Source organism: Piliocolobus tephrosceles, chromosome 5 (genome assembly GCF_002776525.5).
Source record: "Piliocolobus tephrosceles isolate RC106 chromosome 5, ASM277652v3, whole genome shotgun sequence".
Lineage (NCBI taxonomy): Eukaryota > Metazoa > Chordata > Mammalia > Primates > Cercopithecidae > Piliocolobus > Piliocolobus tephrosceles.
Genome location: NC_045438.1, coordinates 28,798,294 through 28,805,331, shown reverse-complemented (window position 1 = coordinate 28,805,331; position 7,038 = coordinate 28,798,294). Strand labels below are relative to the sequence as shown.

The following is a 7,038-nucleotide window of genomic DNA, read 5'->3' as shown; positions in this document are numbered from 1 at the left end:
CCCGCCTCGGCGGCCGCGCTCGCCGCCCGGGCTGCGGCTCCGCGGCGCCCACCCGGACACGCACCCCGGCGGAGCCCGGCGCCGCCGCGCTCCCCCACCCCGCGCCCGGTGTCACGAAAGCGACCAAAGTGACAAGCTCGGGGGGCGCGGGGGAGGGGGCCACACGCATCCCGCCGCCTGCGCGCCAGCCTGAGCCCGACGCGGCCGCCTCGCCCCGGCTCCCTTCCGCACGGCCCCCCACACCCTTCCCCGTGTGCGCGCAAAGAAAAAAATACAAGTCTCTCCTCCCCCCATTTTTTCCTTTCTCTTTTCTCTCTCTTTTGTTCCTCTTTCACACTCGCACTCACTACTTCAGAGTGAGATGCCCAGAGACTCCCTCTCCAGCCGTTTCCGAGTCACTTGCCCACTTTTTTCCCCGGGATTAAGTTTTCTCCTCTTTCCCAGAGGCGCAGAGAAGTGGGGGAGAAACCCCTTCTGTCCCTCCCCTCCCCTGATCTGTTTCACAAGACGAGGGTGCGCTTCCTTCCCTCTATAGGGCTCTTAACTTTCATCCTCACCCAGAAAAATAAATGAATGGCTTTTGCACGGACAAATCTTCACATTAATTAGAGATTAGATCCGATCAACCGCTTCTTACCCCCAAATTTTCTCTTTTTTTTTTCTCCGTCTCACGAGTAGTCCTGACAAATGGTCCAGGGCTGCGGGCGCAGTGCGCATGTGCGCGTAGAGTCAGGGCTGGGGAGAGGGGAAACTGCGCTGGTGCCGGTGCCGCCGCCGCCGCCGCCGCTGCCGGGGAGGCTCGCTCTGGCTTCCCTGTTACTGCTGCTGCGCCTTCGCCGCTGGAAAGCAGCAATAAAGCCGGGTGGCAAATGCAGCTGCCCGCAGATCCTGTTTCAGGTGCATCTTTTCAATGGCCCGGTCACCGCCTCAGAGCTGGTTCAGGAACAGTCCAAACAAATAGGAAACACTGCTAAGGTTCCAGATTTCTTTGTCTATTTTTCACTTTACTTTTTTTAAAGGCAATTCTCAGAGCAGCGAATCCACCATGTGCTGCGAAATGTATGCATTCAGCCATTAAAGAGTGGGCCTTAGTCTTGCACAAACATTACCCAAAGGCTAAATACATGCTACAGGTCATGAAAAGTAACAAAGTTGTAAGATTTGGGAGAGTACAATCTTCCCCTCGTTGATGGCTGGAAGAATGCATAATAAAGAAAGTGTGCATATAAAACTTGTGCCTTCTTTCCGCTTCCAAAGTGCAGATCTTTATTGACAGCTCCAACATGTTAGGCCTCTGTCGAGTGATAGGCTGAGATTCCTACAGTAACTTAGAAATCACTGTGAAAGTCCCTTGGCAATAAGCAGGTCCAGGACTACCCTCTTAACGTATTCAGTCAAGATGGCTGAGCGGTCCTAAATGGCAAAACCTGTCTTTGTTAAAGCGTCAAAACTAGATCAAGAGAGTATTACATTTCAGTATTGACAGCTTTCCACGCATTGACTGCAGGTCGCGGTTTGGACAGCCTCACCGGTTTTTTTTTTTTTTTTTTTTACTGAATAGGAGTACTTACAAAATAATTCGAGTAATTAAAGTTTTAATAAATATTTTGATGTCAATAGAGTTTCTGTGTGAAAAAAAAAAAGTAGCATGTGTGATTTTAGGAATGAGGGAAGCATGTCTTAGATTTCGCAGGGGTGGGGAGGTAAGGGGAAGTCCCCATCCGCAGAGTAGACTATTTATTTTGCATCTAATAAAGGGTAAAGGAGGCCCTTTTCTGAAACTGCTGCCTGAGGCCTAGAATTTAAATATATCACAGATGGAAGTTCTATATTAAAAATCCTTCTCCAAAATGTAGGGAATATTATTCTTGATTGAATTTTTTCACTTAAGGAATGTTTCTTGAACCAGTTTCAGAAAATAAACTCTTAAATTCTTTCCTTAGGACCATGAAATTACTCTATAGAAGCAGACCACCCGATATATCTACAGTTGGTGTGCTGACCAAATTCTCCAAACCAAAAATCAGGACATATGCCTTAACAGGTACTCCAGAACAAAGGGACAAATCCTGTGAAGCTGGAATGAACTTATAAAATGCTTCATATGTTGAACAGCCGTTGATTGAGGGGTGTGAAGTAGAGAAGACTGGGTAGTGAGAGCTATAGATGATCTCAAACTACCAGTTCACTATTGATTTCACCCACCACCACTTTCAACCCTTTTCAGAGCTGTTCCCAAACAGCTTAATTAACTGATCTGAATTTCAGCTTCTCTCCTTTTCTCTCTAGCCCTTGAATAATAAGCAGTGGAATGGCCAAAGGCAAACTACAGGAGAAGGAGGAAAGAAAGGGCATGAGCTATGTACAAAACTAAGACCTTGCCCCCAAAGAAACTAAATTAATTTTAGATTCCTCTTTCTGAAAAATCCATTTTAGATTCCTTCTCTCAAGAAAATTTCTAGATATTTCTGTTGCACATGTGTTTTCAGAGATACTGGTTCAACAGTCTCTAAATGTGTATTAATGGCCTATCTGTGCTAAGTGCTCTGCAAGGTGCTGGGAATAAACAGATGACCAAAACTAGGCCCCAGTTACAAGGAATTCAGCCTGGTGAGAGAGACAGTGTAGTAAATTGGGCATTATGTTGCAGTAATGTTATATGGAAAATGTTATAGCAGAAGTATGTAGAGCAAACACAGCTGAGCACCAGTGGCAATAAGGAAAGGCTTTCCAGTAGAAGTGACGGCTAAGCTGATTCTTGAAGGACAAACATCCAGGGTACATGATGCCATCCTTCTTCCCAGAAGGTGTCTGGGAACATGAACCAATCAGAGAAGTGTTTCAAGAGCAAGGCTTGCCTAGAAAGTGTACTGACGGAGGTTCACTAATAGAAATAAGAACAACTTGGGGCTCTCTACAATACACTGTCTTTCTCCTCCGGAGATTATTATTAAAACCTCATCTCAATTTTTCTCAAGATGTGGTTCAGGATAGTAAAGATTTTGAAAGTACTCACTTGTAGGAATAATGACTTTAAAGGCTGCTGTCAAAGTTTTCTACAAAGAATCCATTGGTGCCACTATCCAAAACAGAGGCAAAATACATTATTAGCAGCTAGGTAACATGATTTTATTCTTCGTGTAAATGTGTACTATTTACCGGACCTTTCCCATCTGTTCACTAAATGGTAATATACTAGCAGAGGCTTCTTTGCCATCCCTTCCACCTTCCGCCATTCACTCATTGTTAATGATTCGTGATGAATGCCTTCTTTCCGGCATCATTTAATCTCTTCATCCTCTACCACTCTCCCACCTTCTCATTCCACCCTCCTCTACCCTGCCACATGTAAATACCAAATCCACGCTTCAGGTTCAGGTCTATAACTTCCCTGACATCCCACATTCAGCTATGAGCTCACTCCTTTATTTTTCTTTATATTTATTTGTTTATACCCAAACCTGTCCACCCCAAAATGATTTCAGGTTACTACATTCCCAAATATTCCGAAGCTAAAGTCATTTGATGTAGAAAATGTTTTAAACCAATCACTGTACTCGCTCTCCAGAGAATTTTTTAAGCTTCTCATCACCCTATCCCCCACCCTCATGGATGTCACTCAGAACTTCTCACTGTACTCCATCCTGGAATGTCGATGCTGCATGAACTTCATTTTAGAAACCTTAGCTCCTGCCGGACGTAATAGCTCATGCCTGTAATCCCAGCACTTCAGGAGGCCTAGGTAGGTGTGTCATCTGAGGTAAGGAGTTTGAGACCAGCCCAGCCAACATGGTGAAACCCCGTCTCTACTAAAGATACAAAATTATCTGGGCATGGTGGTGCATGCCTGTAATCCCAGCTACTTGGGAGACTGAGGCAGGAGAATCACTTGAACCCAGGAGGCAAAAGTTGCAGTAAGCCAAGATTGTACCATTGCACTCCAACCTGGGCAACAAGAGTGAAACTCTGTCTCAAAACAAACAAGCAAACAAACAAACAAACGCTTAACACCCTTTTCCTAACACGAGGCTTGTCCTGCATTGATAAGACAGGTCTCTCATGTCCTGGAAAAATTCAAGGATTACGTTTTCCATGAGCCAGCCCTTCACAAATTGAAAGTGCCCAGGAGTGAAGTCCAGGAGACTGGTGTTCTAATCCAGTTCTGCCACTACCACTGGGAACCATTAGGCATGTCACCTCACGTTTTAGGAGCTTCAATTCTCTCCCTACTTAGACAAAGTAAACAGAGTCATTGATTTTTCCCCCTTTTTTTTCTCCTTTTAATTGGCCCTGCTTCCTGGAGTTTTTGTTGTTGTTTTGTTTTGGAGACAGTGCCTCTCTCTGTCACCTGGGCTGGAGTGCAGTGGCGCAATCACAGCTCACTGCAGCCTCGACCTCCCACGCTCAAAGGATCTTCCCACCTCAGCCTCCCAAACAGCTAGGACTACAGGTGCATGCCACCATGCCTGGCTGATGTTTTTTTATGTTTTGTAGAGATGGAGATCTCGTTATGTTGCTCTGGTGGTCTCAAACTCCTGAGCTCAAGTGATCCTCCTGCCTCAGCCTCCCAAAGTGCTGGAATTACAGGAATGAGCCACTACACTCAGTCTGATTTCTGAAGTCTCTTTGAAAGCCATGTATCTCCCCACCCCTTCTCACATAACAGCAACATAATCACATTTTATTTCAAATAATATGGAACTGAGAAAGGGATTTTTAAGTAAAGAGTAAAGGCTCATCCATCTGTTAGGTATCATAATGTTATCAATGAATAGCTCATTCAGCTTGGCTTAAGCCTGGTACTAATGAGATGAAGGTCATGGGTTTCATTCCCTAATGGCTAGTTAGTTTTGATCTGTTTCATAGCCACAGACTGCTTTACTAACCCTGGTCCCTCATGTTACAATGTGTGCTATTGGTCACAAGTCTATCTTAAGGTAAAATTGAATCTTTCTATAGAAATTTTCTAAAAGAACAATTCTTGAAATCATCCTTTTAATGTATTATCTTACTGTTACATGTGAGTCAAGTTATTGATTTTTTTTAGCCTATGTAATTGTGTGCTCTATGTTTTTCCAACTACAAAAATGATGTTAACATTGATTTGGCCAAAATTCTTATCATTGATATTTGTAAGAGCTGAGTTTGGTCTTCCTGTTAATGTTCTAGATAACACTGAAATGTTCTTATAGGTCTTTTCAGTTGAATACCAATCTCTTGCTTGTGATATATCTGTATCCGACACTCAGCACAAAGTTTGTGATAGTGAAATGTAATTGAAATGCTGAGGGAGGAAAAAGGGGTATAGTACTCATCAGGTGAGGAAAGGATTATAATATGTATCACATTCTAAACATCATAAGGAAATTAAATATATAAAGATGTGATGTGAATATATATTATCATTTCATTTAGATATGAAGAAGGTAAGATAGAAATATTGCAGGCATATTCAAAAGAATAGAATAATATGGGATTGTCAACTGACTTCTAAATTAAAAAGAAAAAGACAGTTTATAATTCTTCATAACACACTCACTTAAAACCTAAATTCAGAAGCCATATAACAAACAACATTGGAAGGAACAAGCCAGACTTCAGAACATGCCTGTGACAATAGCCCTCAGTACACTTCGATCCTGGTTCTAGAATGTTCTTTCCATTTGACCTAGTCTCCTGGCCACAGCTGATTGGTCCAGGATTGGACATGTAATTTAAGGACTGAGTAGAGTAGCAGGGGTGGCCTGTAAGTCAGCAGGGAGTGTGCTTCCCCATATGAATGCCCAATCATATTCTCACACTTGGCCACATTAACTGAAGACACTGGGGACACTGGGGATAAAAGTTAGTTGATAGCCATTACAAAAATGATTAATAAACAACTCAGAAAGAAAAAGCATGAGTGTATTAGTGATTAAACAGTAGAAACTGTGCATAAGTAGAATCCATAAGTTAGAGAAAAACAGAGATAGGTGGCAGGAGGCCCAAAAGATAAAGGTGCCAGAACTGCAGTGGACGCTGCATGTCCTCTTGTCCCCAAATGTCATTCCAGTTTTGTGCGGCCTGGTCACTCTGTGGTTACCAGAAGGGCTACTTGTAGAGCAGGATTCCTATCTCCACTGGTATCCCAACAAGAACTCCTCATCACTTATGGAAAATTGAGGCATTTTTTGAATGGAATAGAAAAACCAAAGACCCCAAGCAATGTGTATGACTCATTCTCTTTGGCCTTACAAAATTAGAGAGGACCAAGTTAGACAGTCAATTTAGTCAATCCAGTACCCAGTCATTTTTTCTCATTAGTGGAACATTCAGGCTGGATTTCAAGGTTCAAATCCCAACTCCACTACTTGCTAATGTGTGATCTTGGACAAGTCATTGAAATTCTCTTGCCTCAGTTTCTATATCTGTAAAATGGGGATACATGAGGTTGTTATGAGGATTTGATGGATGCATCCAAGAAAAATCCTTGGCACTTGGTTAGCAAGCAATAAATATTAACTTCTTAAAAGGAACTTTTTCCTGTTTTTATTTTTATTGAATATTGACAAATTATAATTATATATATGTTTATGGGGTATAAAGTGATGCTGTATATATACAATGTATGATGATTGAATCAAGCTAATTAACATGTCCATCATCTGAAATAATTATCATGTATTCCTCCTGTCTAACGGGAACTTTGTACCCTTTGACCCGATTCCCAGCCACTCTGTAGCCTCTGGTAACCACCATTCTGTGCTCTCCTTTTATGAGTTCAATCTTTTGCAGTTTCCACATATAAGTGAGAATATTTGGTATTTCTCTTTCTGTGTCTAGCTCATCTCACTTAGCATAATATTCTCTGGGTTCACCCGTATGGTCACAAATGGCATAATTTCCCTCTTTTTAAAGGCTGAATAGTTTTCCATCACGTGTATATGCCACATTTTCTTTACGCATTCATTGGCTGATAGACACTTAAGTTGTTTCCCTATCTTGGCTATAGTGAATGATGCCACAATAAACATGGGAGTGCAGATATCTCTTCAACAG

The 7,038-nt window shown here is 42.5% G+C and overlaps 1 protein-coding gene across 4 annotated transcripts in view; it reads right to left on the bottom strand.

The window, feature by feature from the left end:
• L3MBTL3 (L3MBTL histone methyl-lysine binding protein 3) overlaps window positions 1–746 on the bottom strand; it is a 123,676-nt gene extending 122,930 nt beyond the window's left edge. For 2 of the 4 annotated variants that reach the window (XM_023230610.3, XM_023230614.3), the window contains exon 1: window positions 638–746. The gene's annotated coding sequence lies outside the window, so the exon portion shown is untranslated. Of the gene's footprint in view, window positions 1–64; window positions 238–637 lie in introns of those variants that run through there. The other 2 variants (XM_023230611.2, XM_023230615.2) reach the window with 1 other exon arrangement.
• Between the last annotated feature and the right edge of the window lie 6,292 nt (window positions 747–7,038).